We start from the raw sequence: 18,649 nt of genomic DNA on the forward strand, positions 1-18,649 counted from the left end.
TAGTTCCTCTTCTCTTCGCCAAGGTTTAAAGAGTTGTAAAAGAGCTAAGTAATAAAATTCGCTTTTGTCTGGAGAATCGCAACTCAATTTTCGATGATTAATCAAATGACCTTTTCTTTGTTTTACTAGACAGCCTTCACATCCAATTACAACATATACACCTTTATTGATGTCTTCTGTGACGTTCTTTTTAAAAATGTAGGTTTGCAGAACTTCATAGAGACAAGCGTTCTCAAGGTGAGTACTTCTATTTGGATAGTATGTATCCAACATGTTTGTCTTCAAAATATCTGTACTGTCTGGTTCTTTCTCCGCCAAATACTCAATTTCTTGTACAGATTTCAAAACTCGGTTTCGTGTTGCAGCAAGACCTAGACTCACCCAAATGATGGTTCTAGATTTGGCATATAGACTTGCTGATGACAACCAATCACAACATTCATATGCTCCAATTTCTCGATGCGACAACATCTTCAGACTGTAACTGTATAATTTCTTGCTTAGACTCTTTTCATGTGAAATTTCCTCCCACATTTCCATCAGTTCCGTTTTTTCTGATTTTGTGGATGTAAGACGTCACATATCGAGCCACAGCAATAGAGTTGTCAGACACATATTGAATATCCATGTTAGCATTCCACATGGACAAAATGACTGGGTTGTAGTCATTTATGTATTTGGATTCCTCATTTCTTCTTAGGTTGTATGTATTTTTGGGTGATTTCCTTGTCACAGTATGTCGCAGAGAAGACATAAAATTGTTGACTCTTCCTTTCAATGTTACTGGACGTGGAAATGCAAAACGACATTTCGTGTAGAATTTGTCCTTGGATTTGTATTTTCGACGACAGTATTTCCCACAACGATGGGTTTGAAAGCGTAAAACTTGGTGTCTTAAATTGTTTTCTTCTGTACTTTTTGGAACAGCACATGTAGAATACTGCTCAATGAAACTCATCACTTTCTCATCTGAATCTGTTCCAAATGTAGGTGCATCTTTAATCCATAGCAGCATATGTATATGAGGAGCACCTCTTGCTTGATACTCCTTTCTCCAAAAGAAATCCAACACCTCTCCAAGCGGAGGATTCTTTTTGTTTGTAATAAAAGACATCATAGCTTCAAACCTATGATTGAAATACCTGCATACATTAACTGGATCCAAAGAGTACAGTTCTCCAGGTGTCTTGTATTCAATATTTTGAATGCTTTTATTTGCCTCTCGTAGAAATTCAAGTAAGTCTTCCCAAGCATACTCAGCACAGCCAAGAGTGAGGAATCATGTAGGAGTTCCTAAGTTTCTTAGCATACATTTCAATTCCCCATGACGACGGTACCAATACTCGTTAGTACCACGCTGACATGCCATGAGATTAATTAGCTGAGATTCCAAAACACTGTCTTACAGTTTGACTTTATCCATAAAGTCCCTTGCCGAAACATTTTGTAGATGTGGTCCACTTTTCATTATATGGTTTACTGCATAAGAAAGTCCAGACAAGTCACTCTCAAACAGTAGATGGAACAAATATGGAATGCATTGACGAAACCTTGGATCTACTGCATATAATCTTGAAGTCCGGTATTCAGATGCAGGAATTTGAACAGGTCGTCATCATATCGTCCACCTTCACCTGTTGGAAATAACTGTGGAAAACAACGAGCTTCTAAACTTTCTTCCCATACACTAATGGGACTTCCTTCGGCTTTTTTCGTCTGAAACAAGTCAATAGCATTCCCCATTACTTCTTTGGAATGCAATGGATGAACACTATAATGTTCATACATTTCTTCACTTCTAGAGACATCAACTTTTTCTATTTGCCCAGCAGAGACATCAGTGTCCTCTTCTACAGTTGTTTCTTCTTCTCCCACATACACATTTCTATAGTACTGATTATTTTTTACCAAATACAACGTTGCCTTCTTGACTTTCCTAACATCCACTAATTCTTGCCAGATTTTCTTACTTTTTGTCAGAACACCATTAACTAGAATAACCAGAGGTTCCTCTTCTACTTTTTCAACACCAATTGTATCAATATTTTTCTTAAAATCTAGAGGCAAATAAACAACTCTTCCCTTTAATCCTCTCTGTAAATCTGAAGGAGGCGATGTCCCTGTCTTAGGCTCCAAGCGAACAATAGCCTGAAAAGGATGCACACATTGAATCAGAATAGACTCATAGGTATTTAAATCCATCAATTCAGAAGGAATGTCTACCAACTCCATATTATTATGAACAGCTCTAGCAGGCATTTTATTTTCATTTATTTTATTATAGCAATATGTACAAATACGTTGATCAGAGCCCAAATCAAAACAATTTTCAACCAACAAATAAGTTGCAAAATCCTTCCACTCATTATTATTTATCTTTTCGCTTTTTACATATAAATCAACTAATCTAGTCTGATGCTTATAATGAGTCCGTCGACAACAAACACAAGAAAAATTAGGCCTTTCACTTGAATTGACTTTAAACTTTATAATTTCATTTTCAAATTTTTCTGTACTTAAAATCTCTACATTCTCTTCTACATTACCTTCTATTACTGTATCAATTTCTGCACTAACCTCTTTTTCACCAAAGTAACAAAACTCAATTTCATCACAAATGTTTTTGACATCTAATTCAGTTCCAAACAAAAGAGCATTGTTTAACTGTTTTAGTTTAAGTGCTGGACTTTTTTGCATAGTACAACCTTCTCACTAATTTCCTCACTTTATTATGATGCACTGCTAACATCCTAAAATGGTGAAAAGCATTCTGACATACTTTTCTTGAAAGACAAGCCAGTGAATGCCCTTGCAAACCTGTTTTTTCTCTCACTCTACAAGGATCTAACTCTTGTAAAATTTTCATTTTTTGTTTCACACTTTTCTTGTATGTGTCCGTAAGAAAGTGCGAAACAAATCAATTGATACCTGTCGGACACTACAAATACTACTACAATTCCATGTATATACTGGAGCCTTAGGACATCTCCCTAAAACTTCATCAGCTAACACCTTTTCTGTTTTTCTAGGCACAATCTCTTCTTTTTCAACCGGACAACTGTCCTTCACCTCATATGCTCGACCACTGGTGTCAACTGCATGCACCAAATCATTATCCTGAAAGTAACTTTCTTCATTAAAAAATGGCTCAGAACTTGAACTATGCTTCCATTCTCCAGAAAAAACATCACAGAAATTAGTTCAATTAATTACTCTCCTCCACTTACATTTTGATTTGAACACATTGATTATCTTATCAAGTGTACGAATTCTATTCATTACTAAACAAAACAATTTATTTTTCACTTTAAATGCTTCATCCACGATCTTAACTATGTTTTTTTTTCTTGTAAAAAGCAGTCTTTTTTATACCTCTTTACATTTAATAAATGTGTTACTATTCTGTTGTAAAACATTCGTCTACGTATTTCAGAAAATTGCTTGCTTCTTCTTTCGGTATGCAAAGTAACATCTCCTTGTACTGTTCTAACATTTTTAGAAGGACATCCTGTTTTCTTTGAACTTACAGGTGTTTCAATGTTTTTTCTAAAAAAAAAAAAAATTCTTGACATTTCAATAAGTTCCTGAGAAAACTTTTAGATTGCTTACCAGGAGCATTTTTCTTTTTCTCTGAAGATTTTATTTTGGTTGGTTGTTGATTTTCTTTTTCCTTAGTCCTTAATTTTCTTTTATGAATCTTTTCTCTTCTTGCCTTAGAAGGCATCTTTTAGTTTGTTTGTATAGATGATTATAATCTGTAGTAAAGAAAAAATAACATATTATAGACCACTACAAACATATTACACATCAATTGCAATAAGTAAACAATATAAACACTAGTATAAAACAAAAGGCTCATTTACATTACATGTGCTTTGCTTTCTGTAAAAAACGAATAACTAAATAACGTTATGTCTTGTTTGTATATAGGTTGTCTGTTTTTGGCCTGTAGATACTTTGAAATAATATCAGCAGAGACACACATACTGCTTGCAGACAAACAGATGGTAGATTACATGTAATATGGTGCACATGTGCCTAAGATCACACCAAATCTATTGTATTTGCAATGCTTGTTTACTTTAGTTCCATCAAGAAGGCATTCAGATGTGTCACACATTTGCCATAAATTCTGAATGTTAGCACTCTAGTTGCTCATTATATCAAGCTTCACTCACAGTGTGATCTTAGGCAGATTAATAGGATTTTAGATATAATGTACCATGTCTGAACCTGCCAACAGTATATGTGACTCTGCCTAACATCACAGTAATGGGTGAATCAAGCTTCACTCACAGTGTGATCTTAGGCACATGATCAGAATGTTAGATATAATGTACCATGTCTGTCTCTGCCAACAGTATGTGTGACTCTGCCTAAGATTACAATGATGGGTGAATCAAGCTTCACTCACAGTGTGATCTTAGGCACATGATCAGAATGTTAGATATAATGTACCATGTCTGTCTCCACCAACAGTATGTCTGACAACGAGGTCGAGATATATTGCATTTTCAGTGCTTGTTTACTTTGGTTCCATCAACAAGGCATTCAGATGTGTCACACATTTTCCATAAATTCTGAATGTTAGCACTCTAGTGGCTCATTATTATGATAAATTGAAATTGTGTAATGGTTTCATTGGACTTGTAAATATGCTCCTTTTTTTGAAGCGCCTTGTGCAACCTTTAGCATGGGTGGAAGCAGTGAATGTATGGAGAGGGATAGGAATAGCAGATAGAAAACCATATGAAATGGTGTGGGAGATGCATAAAGTATTTCAGTAATGGTATCAATTGAGATGGAATATAAGATAAAGAGGGGCATATTTACAAGACTCTTGCGCAGTTTTTGACATGGGTGCAAGCATAAAATGCATGCAGAATAATAAAATATGCACCCAGACTAAACCAGCATTGAATCCAAGCATAAAAACAATTTATAAAGAAGTCTACCTTATAAACACACAGCTATGTCAAAGATTGCGCACGCAGCTTGTAAATATGCCTCTCTTTTTTTGTATATTCTATCTCAATTTATGCCATAAAAAAAGCTTTAAACATCTCTCACAGCATTTCATATTCTTGTCTGGGTGCCAATTTTAATATTCTGCATGCATTTTCTGCTTGCACCCATGTCAAACATTGCGCAACAGTCTTGTAAATATGCCCCTCTCTATCTCATATTCCATTTCAATTGATACCATTACTGAAATACTTTATGAATCTCCCACACCATTTCATATGGTTTTCTATCTGCTATTCCTATCCCTCTCCATACATTCACTACTTCCACCCATGTTACAAGTTGCACAAGACGCTTCAAAAAAAGGAGCATATTTACAAGTCCAATGAAGCCATTACACAATTTCTAAACCAGCATTGAATCCAAGCATGAAAACAATTTATAAAGAAGTCTACCTTATAAACACACAGCTAACATTATGGAAAAAGGTAAAAATATAATTCCTTAATTCACACAGACACTCACTGTGATACTTGTCAAACATCTTTAAGCTCTCTATCTTTTTTAAAAGAATCATTACTCACCTTTAAAAATGCTTTGGAAGATGTCAAACAGTGTCAGTCACAGTCAACAGATATTCTTAAGCAGAATATCTGAACAGTGCTTCCTTCACTTGAGCCTTTCAATAATGGCACAGATTCTTTCTAATTTCAGACCCATATTCTTGTACATAGCCAATAAAAATTGTTCCCACACAAATTCAAAACCAAACTGCACATTTTAATTGGTTGTACATTTCAAGACTTTGAAACTCACATAACATTCACCCATCCCCCCAGTGCCCATTCACCAAGTAACCATGGTAACTCCCTCTTCAACCAGCACACAGTTCACAAGTTCATCATACTATGTTGCAAAACAATCCTTCAAGGCTGTATGACCTCTCAATCTACTAGCTAATGAAATGCAATGTTTCTTTAAATGACTTTTTCTCAACCATTGAAATGACTTCTTACAAAAAAAAATGCATGCACCCTAATTTTCAGTGGAGATTTTTAACAAAGCTCCAATCAATTATGGTTATTCAACTGCACTGATTCACAACCACTTTTATTCATAATCAAACTGCCATTTCATTTCCACAACTCATCTAACTAGAAGCACATCTATCTTCAAAATGACAAAAGTCAGGTTTGTGGGTCATAGCTATGTCCACTGGAGTAAAAAATCCGCAGCTAACAGAGGTATTTACAATCTTGATTTACCAAATGTGGACATTGTATGGATTGGACAGAGAGGATTGAGGAGTCACCAATTGATACCATTTGTAAAATCCTTTATGCATTTACCACACCCTGACCTTATAATTGTGCACTGTGGTGGAAATGACTTAGGCACTTTGACTGGGGTAGGTCTGGAAATGCTTTTAAAGGACATCTTTGGGCAATTGATGTCACTTTTTCCAAAAACTGCCTTGGTATTTTCTAATATATGCCAAAGGCAAAAATGGAACTGGTCCAACCAATTTTGTCCACAGATTGAGAAAGCAAGGAAACATGTAAATAAATCTGTTTCTGCTTTCCTCCGAGACTATGGTATGGCTTCCATTTACCACAACAACTTGCGTTACAACATGCAAGACATCTATAGGAGAGATGGTGTGCATTTTACAGATGAGGGGAATAGGGTTTTCCTCTTGAATATAAGACTCTGCATTGGTACCTACTTGTAGGTACAAAAAACACCCACTTAACACAACAGCTCTTTTCAGAGCTAACTTACCTCTAAACACTCTACATTATTTTTTTACTCTATTTTTTTGCCCTCTAAGGTCCTTCTAGGCCCCCCTCAGAAAACCTAGGGAGTCAGGGGGTCTCTACTCTGCCCCCTTTTAATTATTTCCCCCTTTCTTTTTCACCTCTTGTGTCTCGATTCTACCGAGACACAAGATGGCGGACTCTCCGAACTGTTTAGAATGTTGACAGACACCCGACAGCCAATGAGCTTTCCGCTCGCGCACTCCCGTAGCGCGCCGGGTGCGCTCCCCGGTACGCGTATCTGTAAGCGCTCGAAGCGCGCATATAGATATATATGTGTTTTTGAAGTTAATTTTCGTAAAAACCACTGGAGCAATTTTCAGCAAATATAGCAAAGGCACATCTGCGTATCAGTCCCTACAATTTTGCCAAGTTTGGTGTAATTCCGTTCAGCGGCTCGGGCTGTAGACTTGTCAGACCGTCCTATGGAAATTAACATGGGGAAAACACGTTTTGGGACCCCCCTTTTTTCTCGGCCCCCACTTCACCAATCCCCCTGAAACTTTCAGGGAAGGAGCGCAGTGGAGCTGCCCAAGGTTTTGGAAAATTACACACAAATTCCTCTCCCGGCGCCAGAGTTACTCCCAATAGAATGTTGCGGATTTCCTATGGTAGCCAATCCTAACTATAACTACCTACTGGCGACCGCCAGTAGGTAATATATAAATATATATATATATAGGCAGAACATTAGATAAGACAATCCCCGGTTTTTAAGTGCATTCACATCTCGTTTGCTGTGGCTCTCTCTGAGGAAGGTCGAGGAACGACAGAAATGCATTAGAAATGTTATGCCACTTTGGAAATAAAACCGTAAACCAACCGAAATGTGTGCGGCTCCATTACCTTTTTGCTGAAAGAAGGTATGTTGGATATATATATATATATATATATATTCTGCCCCCTAATGGGCGTCTCATTTCGACAAAGTTTTTAGGCCTGCTGGTTAATGTAGTGCGCTCTCACCTCACATTTTCAACCCTCCAGTGGGTGCTGTCTGATATTTGTGCTCCATTATACCACACCGGGATTCCCAGACCGGTGCACTTTCATCACTTAATCCGGGCGTTTTTCACCGAGGTTCATTCCTGGGCGGCACCCGTCACCCTATGTGTTACCACTTCCAACAAAGTTTGGTCGATAAATTCGGGTGATTGCCAGGCGCTCTTTAAACGGTGCGTCACTCCGGGCCGGACCAAGCCCCTTAATATCCAACAGACCTTCTTTCAGCAAAAAGGTAATGGAGCGGCACACATTCCGGTTGGTTTACGGTTTTATTTCCAAAGTGGCATAACATTTCTAATGCATTTCTGTCGTTCCTCGACCTTCCTCAGAGAGAGCCACAGCAAACGAGATGTGAACGCACTTAAAAACCGGGGATTGTCTTATCTAATGTTCTGCCCCCTAATGGGCGTCTCATTTCGACAAAGTTTTTAGGCCTGCTGGTAATGTAGTGCGCTCTCACCTCACATTTTCAACCCTCCAGTGGGTGCTGTCTGATATTTGTGCTCCATTATACCACACCGGGATTCCCAGACCGGTGCACTTTCATCACTTAATCCGGGCGTTTTTCACCGAGGTTCATTCCTGGGCGGCACCCGTCACCCTATGTGTTACCACTTCCAACAAAGTTTGGTCGATAAATTCGGGTGATTGCCAGGCGCTCTTTAAACGGTGCGTCACTCCGGGCCAGACCAAGGGCTAGATGTAGGTAAAGCATATTTACCGACCCTTAAATACCGAATTTTACCGATTCGGTATTTAAAAGTCGGTAAATATGAAGGGGGGAGATGTAGGGAAATCCAGATGTTTATTTACCGAATCGGTAAAAGTCGGTATTTACCGATCGGTAAATACCGACCTGTAATGCTCCATTCATTCCTATGGGCTATGAAGCCCATAGGAATGAATGGGGCATTACAGGTCGGTATTTACCGATCGGTAAATACAGATTTTTGGCAAGGGTGCAGGGGGTGTCACTTTGACACCCTCTAGCACCCCCAAAAAAGGTTCGGGGGCCATATGGCAGGCATACCTGCCCTAAGGGCAGGTCTGCCTGTCATATGGCACAGGTGTGCATGCGCACATTTGCATGCACACCTGAATCGGTATTTCACCATCAAATTGAATTTGATGGTAAAATACCGATTTCTAAGGCCTTGTGGGACTCATAAGAGTCCCACCTACATATCGATTTTACAGATTCTGTAAATATACCGGTCAGTAAATTTACCGACCGGTATATTTACAGATTCTGTAAAATTACCTATCGGTAAATTTACAGAACGGTAAATTTACCGATTCTGCCCCCTACATCTCAAATGCCTTTTACCGGTCGGTAACGGCCGAATTCGGCCGTTACCGACCGGTAAAAGCCTACCTACATCTGGCCCCAAGCCCCTTAAAAAAAAAAAAAAAACGAATCCTCCCGAAACTTTCAGGGAAGGAGCGCAGTGGAGCCGGCAAAAATTTTGGAAAATTACACACAAATTCCTCAACCGACGCCAGAGTTATTCCCAATAGAATGTTGCGGATTTCCTATGGTAGCCAATCCTAACTATAACTACCTACTGGCGACCGCCAGTAGGTAATATATAAATAAATAAATATATATATATATATATATATATATATATATATATATATATATATATATATGTATGGCGGGAACATCCTTTTGAAAAAAGATCAGAGGCCACACGGGGAGTTCAGAGCAGGGCACAGCAAAACAATTGTGTGGCATAATGATTATTTACTGATCACACTTGATGTGACTGCTCTATACACGAGTATCAACCATAAAGATGGTTTGAAAGCAGTTGCACATTTTTTGAATAAGAGACCGGTATGCATGCTAGAACATAACAAGATGATTATGGAAATGTTGGAGTTTTGTCTCAAAAACAATTACTTTTTGTTCCAAAATCAGGTGTTTCAGCAACTGAGAGGGGTTGCAATGGGGGCCTGCTTCTCCCCTAGCTACGCGTGCTTGCACATGGGGCTGTGGGAGGAGCTGGTCTTGGGAATCACACATGCAGAGGTGATGGCTAATAATGTTGTATCACTACTTAGATTCATAGATGACCTCTTCATAATCTGGAGGGGGTCAATCACAGAAGCTGAACAGTTTATTTCAGACCTTAATACAAATGACTTGAATCTAAGCTTTACCGGTATGATCAGTAACAAAAAAGTCAACTTTTTAGATCTTGAAGTCCAGGTGATAGGAGGGGGACTCCAAACCAGATTATATCGCAAGGAGACCGCGGGCAACACGGTTCTCCATGCGTCCAGCCATCACCCAGGCCACCTGATCCGCAGCATGCCCTACGGGGAGATGCTGAGGATCAGAAGAATATGCAGCACAGATGAGACATGCTTGACATCGCAATTAGACAGCAAGAAAAGGTTCCTAGATAGGGGCTATTCAGAGGTCTTGGTTGAGAAAGCTATGATAAGATCCAACAGGGTTAACATTCTGCCAAACACGGAGGGGAAACCCAATGAAGTATTGAAAGTGAAAGGCAGTGCAGGTGGGCAACCGAGATTTATCACAGCATACAGTCGCCAACATAAGCAATTGCAGAAGATCATTCGCAAAAATTGGCCAATTGTCATGGGGGACCCCGTGATTGGCAAAACGTTGGCCGGTTATCCGGCAATAACATACAGCCGTGCCAGGTCAATGGGCGACATGCTGGTCAAAAGTAGTCCGGAGGTGGCGAATAAAAACAACTGGCTCCAGAAAAGCAAGGGCTTTATGAAATGTGCCACTTGCAAGGCTTGCACCTTGGGGAAAAACAAAACAACTTTTTTATCCCTATTCAGTGAGGTTCCGAATCTGATTGGTAAAAAATTGACATGCAAATCAGATTTCGTCGTGTATGTGCTGGAGTGTGCGTGTTGGCTACGGTACGTGGGCAGTACCAAGTTACAGGTCCACAAACGCATACTCCAGCACATGCGGGCAGTTACCAACAGGGATGAAGCTTACCCAGTGGCCAGGCATATCAATTCATGCCACAATGGTGATTTGAATTGCCTTAGCTATTATGCAATTGATATGGTGCTGCCACTTCGTAGAGGAGGAGACAGAGAGGCACGCTTGAGACTACTTGAGACCAGATACATTCTTGATTTGAATACCAAGACACCGAATGGCCTCAATGCGACTGAAGACTTGTACACATGCTTATAAATTGAAATAAGGGAACAACATATAAGCCAGCACAACTATTATAAGTAATGCACATGAAAAAATTAGTGGGGTGTGTCATACAAACAGAAAACTGCTTCAGAGATTCATTTAAAATCATGATTTTATTATTTTCACAAGGGAGAAAGTTTTATCACTCTTATCAATTTGTGCATAGGACAGTATATGTCTATGCGGGCAATATAGACGCAGTTATCCACAAACACAGTAAGCCCACTGGGGCTTCTATTTTCAAAATTCTCCTTATTGTGTAACCCAGTAGAAAGGACAGTTGCTTGTTTTGCACAGATTTAGCAGATTTTGCACATCTCTTGATTAATTCGTATTACTGAATTTATAATGATTTTCTGAATTTATTTGGGTGAATGCAAATATATAAATGAAATATTAGCCATATTTTTACATTTGATGTATTTTTAATGAAATGGGCTTTATTTAATATTTATTATGTATATATGGATATTTATTTATTTATTTACTGCGAAACTTGCACAAACAACAAATTCTGGGTTCTTAATGGAGAATAACATGTGTATTGTATACGACATCTCGCTACTGTGAGTAAGGTTGGGTGGATTAGGCAGAAGTCTGTTGGTTATGTCTATAGGCCCAGGGTCATGCGTCATGGCGATCAGAGGTTGCACTAAATAAAGACTAGCAAAATTACCTGCTTGGGTCCGATTAGTTTTTTGTGTCCAGTGGATGATATGCGGACGAAGTTCCTGTTATATATCACATATATTGTCGATCACTTCCTAAAACCCTCAGTATCAAAATTGAACTCCTACATACAGGATACAAGTGACCTATTGAGAAACTTGGTTGATACACCATGGCAGGAATCTTACTGGCTTATCTCAATGGATGTAATTGGTTTGTACACCAATATTGACAACGACATGGGTGTAAAGGCTTGTAAATCCTTTTTGAAAGAAAGAACTTTGGAATTCAACAATCACAATGAAATGTTGGAAGAAATGTTAACAATTTGCCTGGAACAAAACATCTTCACTTTTGCAGGTGAAATCTATAAACAACGGAGCGGGACGGCCATGGGTTTTTCCTTCAGTCCATCGTATGCATGCCTAACCATGGGGTGGTGGGAACAGGAAGTCGCGTGGAACTCAAATAATGAATGGTCGGTGAATAAAGTGGTGAGTTGGAAGCGATTCATTGATGATTTATTTATAATCTGGGATGGAACGGAAACAGAATTCCAAGAATACTTTCAGACTATGAACACAAGTGTGAAAAATCTTAAATTCACATACAATATGAGCAAGGAGAGAATAATTTTCTTGGACACAGAAATTTATATAAAAAATCAGCAAATTCACACAACTCTCCATCGCAAAGCAACATCCACCAATGCCACGCTAGAAGCCACCAGTTTCCACCAAAAGCCACTATTAAACAGCATTCCTTACGGTGAATTTCTGCGAGTCCGGAGGATATGCAGTGAAGAAGACGAATGGAAAAGGCACAGTAAACGTACAATGGAAAGATTCATTCAAAGGAAATACCCATTACAAACAGTAAAAGATTGCCTCGCAAAAAGCTGTACAAAAACACGCGAGGATTGTTTGAAGAGAATAAACAAAGGAAAAGATCCCGAGGAAAATAAGATTCGTTTAATAACAGACTACTCACAAGAGAGTGAAAAAATTGGCAAAATTCTCCGCAGAAATTGGAAATTGTTACAATTAGATAACACGGTCAAAGAGATTGTGGGAACACATCCAACAATAACCTACAGGCGTGCTAAAAATCTAAAGGACCATCTGATACACAGCCACTTCCAGAAAAAGAGACAGGATGATTGGCTGAAAACCAAAGGATTTATGAAATGCCATGGGTGTAAAATGTGCCAGATAGCCAAGCCAACAAAAGAAATAATTTTGGCAAACAAAAAGAAATGGAAAATCAGTCAGTGTATCACGTGCAAAACACCGTTCACTGTTTATGTGGTGGAGTGCCCCTGCCCAATGCAATATGTTGGAAGTACAACTGTTGAATTGAAGAACCGAATCTTACAACATATGAGGGCCACAATTCACAAGGACCGCTCCAATGCCATAGCCAAACACATGGAAATTGCACACCAGGGTGATTGGCAAAAACTGAAATTTTATGGCATTCAAACTATCTTCAAAAGTGAGCGGGGGGGTGATCGAGAGAAAAAACTGCGACAAGTGGAATCTAAATTCATCATTAACCTGAGGACCCTGCACCCGAATGGGTTGAATCAATCGGAGGAATTATATGTGCACCTTTGAACTGTTATAAAAACAATTTGTGCAAGAATAATAAGTATGAGTAGAGCCTATTGGAAGGCATTACAAAGAACGGTATTTGGCCTATTGGAAGGCAATTGACTAAAATGCATTTAATTTTGGGTATTTCTATTATTTATTAATTGAGATGCACCCTTTCAAAAATAGTCTTTTTGTCGAAAACTAGTAAAAACTACAAGAACCACAATTCTTAGCATACCATGTGACAGGAAACACGGTTTTTGAAAAAAATGAAAAAAATGTTTGTGGTTAAATGTTTGTGGGTGGGGCAAACCCGGTGATCGTGAGCAAGGTGGAGTGACACCGAAACGCGTAGATCTCTGTGCCTGTTGCCCTTGAAAATGATAATAAAAAGGATTGCTGTTTAAATCCCAAAGTTGGCTGTGCGACCCGTTTTTCCCAGCTGGGAGAAAGTTTTGAGGATAATAGCGGCTTGGTTCTGCCGCAGGATACCGCACATGAGTGAGCGCTGCATCATCTCCCGCAAAGGAACTGACTTGGAGGAACATTAACGAGGGAGGCAGCGACCGTCGATGCTGTGTAACGTAAGAGGAAGCCTGTTACAAATGAACATTTACAGTGCTGATACCAGCTGTGCAGAAACGCTAAAAAAGCAAAGAGAATGAACACGCGCTAGCAAGAAACGGTAAGCGTGTGTTTCTGAATGTATGCGAGTGAAGCGTCTGCATGTTAAAAAACCGGCATTTGGCTTTTCATCGGAAAATCGAGTGACCTAGTTAGAAACCGCAATTGTTCCACTGAGAGTCAGCGGATTCAGAATACTACTATTGGTCACCAGTAAAGTACCGACCAGCAATTGGGTATAAACAGTCAATCCGCCTGTAAAATTATCAGTACTATTGGAGGGAAACGAAAATACAGGTACAAACATGGAAAAGCGCGAAGCAAAACGCGCAACGAAAGTCAATGAACTTTTTGACAAGACCACCCCAAGAGAAAAAACGGGTGCAGGTTCAACATCAGGGAAAACGGATGCGAGAAGCAAATTGAAGAATTGGGAGAAATTGAGCCGCAAGGAGATTAACAAATCCTGGGAAATTATTACACTAGAGAAATATTTGGAAGCTAAAATGGTACCCAGGGGTTTGAGAATATTATTGATGCCCAACAACAATGATGCATCCAATGAATTATTAGAAGAATGGGGCGAACATGTCCTAGAGTCATCTTTGGGACTAATTATCATTTTGATTAAACATATCAAGATAGCTTTGGAGAAGCTGAAAGATGAGTTGCAGGAAGTGGAGAAAGAAATTAATGCTTTAAAATTAACATCTGAAATGACTAAATTCAAAGAGGATCTTGAAGCAGAAATCGACAAACATGAGGAAATAGTTATGGACAGAAAACATTCTAAATTTATCAGAGATACTAATGATTATGCGGATGGGCGCATTTTCTCGTTTGCAAGGAAATTTGATGGGTTGAAGGAACAAATGGCTTGGTCGAGCATGTCCAGTTTAGCGTCTTCCACAGTGTCCACGGAACAAATATCTAGAGACGAAAATGAGAATGCCAAAAGGATGCCTTTTTTAGGGGACATGCGCCTCATATTGCAACAAAGATATTGGGAACGGAACCGCCCTGCACCTCAATTCCAGTCACGGCGAGGAAGGGGAAGGGGCAGACAATGGCCCGGAAAAAACGCCACAGAAGAGGTAAAAGGAGCAAGTGGCGGAGTAGAGAGGACTGGTGTGGAGACGAGAACGATGAGGCAGAGGAAAAAATAGCAGATGAATTACAAGTAATAAACTTATCTGAAAGATTACTGACCACAACTGAAATATCGTTACTAAAGAGGGGGATAAACTTTTGTCCAAAAAGCCATATGAACTTGGCACAGGTGCGAATTGATTTATACCTGTACATAAGAAAAATTAAACTTGCAAAAGCATTTCGGGAAAAAACACTGAAAGAAAGAGACACCATTGCAGAAAGATCCAAGGAGCAAAATGTACCACTAACTGATGTTGAAGGTTTTTTGACTCTAATGAATATCACGCAAGATCCAATGCATGAAGTCACCATTTCACAGGCCATAACCCAATGTGGAGCAGGATTAAGTGGTAAAAAACCGAAATCAAAGTTCTACCCACAATTAAGTCCTGGGAACAAAGTGGATTTGTTCCAAGAAGCAGTTATACAGGATTTATACAAAATGAAATTAAATTATGGCCCAGATAACTTATCGAAAGACGAACGACTGGCTCTCAAGCAGCTAATGGAGGATGACAACATTGAAATTAAAGTTGCCGATAAAGGCGGCAACGTGATAATTCAGGATCGCAGCGCATATGAAAAGGAAGCGCTTCGACAACTGAGGAACCCAATGCACTATGAAAAATTGAAAACCAATCCAACAATGGAACTAAAAAAGACAATTGATGCAAAACTAAACTGTTGGAAGGAAAATGGATTACTTGATGAAATGGAATTGAAATTCCTTACTGTGGCTCACCCGATTTTGGCAACTATTTACTTTTTGCCAAAAATACACAAGGACCAAAAAAATCCACCTGGAAGGCCAATCATTTCCGCGAAAGGTTCATTATTGGAGCCAATGGCGGAATATGTCGATCACTTCCTAAAACCCTCAGTATCAAAATTGAACTCCTACATACAGGATACAAGTGACCTATTGAGAAACTTGGTTGATACACCATGGCAGGAATCTTACTGGCTTATCTCAATGGATGTAATTGGTTTGTACACCAATATTGACAACGACATGGGTGTAAAGGCTTGTAAATCCTTTTTGAAAGAAAGAACTTTGGAATTCAACAATCACAATGAAATGTTGGAAGAAATGTTAACAATTTGCCTGGAACAAAACATCTTCACTTTTGCAGGTGAAATCTATAAACAACGGAGCGGGACGGCCATGGGTTTTTCCTTCAGTCCATCGTATGCATGCCTAACCATGGGGTGGTGGGAACAGGAAGTCGCGTGGAACTCAAATAATGAATGGTCGGTGAATAAAGTGGTGAGTTGGAAGCGATTCATTGATGATTTATTTATAATCTGGGATGGAACGGAAACAGAATTCCAAGAATACTTTCAGACTATGAACACAAGTGTGAAAAATCTTAAATTCACATACAATATGAGCAAGGAGAGAATAATTTTCTTGGACACAGAAATTTATATAAAAATCAGCAAATTCACACAACTCTCCATCGCAAAGCAACATCCACCAATGCCACGCTAGAAGCCACCAGTTTCCACCAAAAGCCACTATTAAACAGCATTCCTTACGGTGAATTTCTGCGAGTCCGGAGGATATGCAGTGAAGAAGACGAATGGAAAAGGCACAGTAAACGTACAATGGAAAGATTCATTCAAAGGAAATACCCATTACAAACAGTAAAAGATTGCCTCGCAAAAAGCTGTACAAAAACACGCGAGGATTGTTTGAAGAGAATAAACAAAGGAAAAGATCCCGAGGAAAATAAGATTCGTTTAATAACAGACTACTCACAAGAGAGTGAAAAAATTGGCAAAATTCTCCGCAGAAATTGGAAATTGTTACAATTAGATAACACGGTCAAAGAGATTGTGGGAACACATCCAACAATAACCTACAGGCGTGCTAAAAATCTAAAGGACCATCTGATACACAGCCACTTCCAGAAAAAGAGACAGGATGATTGGCTGAAAACCAAAGGATTTATGAAATGCCATGGGTGTAAAATGTGCCAGATAGCCAAGCCAACAAAAGAAATAATTTTGGCAAACAAAAAGAAATGGAAAATCAGTCAGTGTATCACGTGCAAAACACCGTTCACTGTTTATGTGGTGGAGTGCCCCTGCCCAATGCAATATGTTGGAAGTACAACTGTTGAATTGAAGAACCGAATCTTACAACATATGAGGGCCACAATTCACAAGGACCGCTCCAATGCCATAGCCAAACACATGGAAATTGCACACCAGGGTGATTGGCAAAAACTGAAATTTTATGGCATTCAAACTATCTTCAAAAGTGAGCGGGGGGGTGATCGAGAGAAAAAACTGCGACAAGTGGAATCTAAATTCATCATTAACCTGAGGACCCTGCACCCGAATGGGTTGAATCAATCGGAGGAATTATATGTGCACCTTTGAACTGTTATAAAAACAATTTGTGCAAGAATAATAAGTATGAGTAGAGCCTATTGGAAGGCATTACAAAGAACGGTATTTGGCCTATTGGAAGGCAATTGACTAAAATGCATTTAATTTTGGGTATTTCTATTATTTATTAATTGAGATGCACCCTTTCAAAAATAGTCTTTTTGTCGAAAACTAGTAAAAACTACAAGAACCACAATTCTTAGCATACCATGTGACAGGAAACACGGTTTTTGAAAAAAATGAAAAAAATTTTGTGGTTAAATGTTTGTGGGTGGGGCAAACCCGGTGATCGTGAGCAAGGTGGAGTGACACCGAAACGCGTAGATCTCTGTGCCTGTTGCCCTTGAAAATGATAATAAAAAGGATTGCTGTTTAAATCCCAAAGTTGGCTGTGCGACCCGTTTTTCCCAGCTGGGAGAAAGTTTTGAGGATAATAGCGGCTTGGTTCTGCCGCAGGATACCGCACATGAGTGAGCGCTGCATCATCTCCCGCAAAGGAACTGACTTGGAGGAACATATATATATATATATATATATATATATATATATATATATATATATATATATGGCGGGAACATCCTTTCGAAAAAAGATCAGAGGTCACACGGGGAGTTCAGAGCAGGGCACAGCTTTATTTCACAGGTCCCAGCGGCGGCGGATGCATTTCGGCATAAGAGCGTTCCTCAGCGCCCATCGCTGTAAAGAGTACCGCCCTCTTATGCTCCTCCTGTGTCAAATACCTGCCCGCACCACAGTCTCCTCCCCCAATTGCTGTCGGCACACCAATGGAAGTTCGTGTGAGGTGTGTCGAACTTCAAGTCCCAGCAGGCACTGTATCGGCGTTGGTTGGGTTGGTGGCGTGGGGGAGTGGGAAAAATCATCAGATCGGTGCAGGCTCCAGGTGAGTAGGGCAGCTCAAGGATCTGGTGAAATTGCGGCGTCCGCCCTTGGTCCCCATGCATACTGCAGCTTCCAGTCGCTTTGGGTTGGTAAGAGAGTGGGGGCAGTCAAATGCGAGACTGGTCGCCCCCTCGAGATAAAATATCTCAGTCCACTCACGTTTCATCCCATTACTTCTGGCGGGCTCCGGGATTACTGATTCCTCAGTCTTTGAAAATGCTGCAAGCAGCAGGGTGCCTATGATATCCCGGGTCTCTTCGTGCTGCAGGGCCAACTGTGCTGTGCTTCAGGCAAGCGCAGAAAATATGACGGGAACATCCTTT

This window comes from Lissotriton helveticus, chromosome 6 (assembly GCF_964261635.1).
Source record: "Lissotriton helveticus chromosome 6, aLisHel1.1, whole genome shotgun sequence".
Taxonomy (NCBI): Eukaryota; Metazoa; Chordata; class Amphibia; order Caudata; family Salamandridae; genus Lissotriton; species Lissotriton helveticus.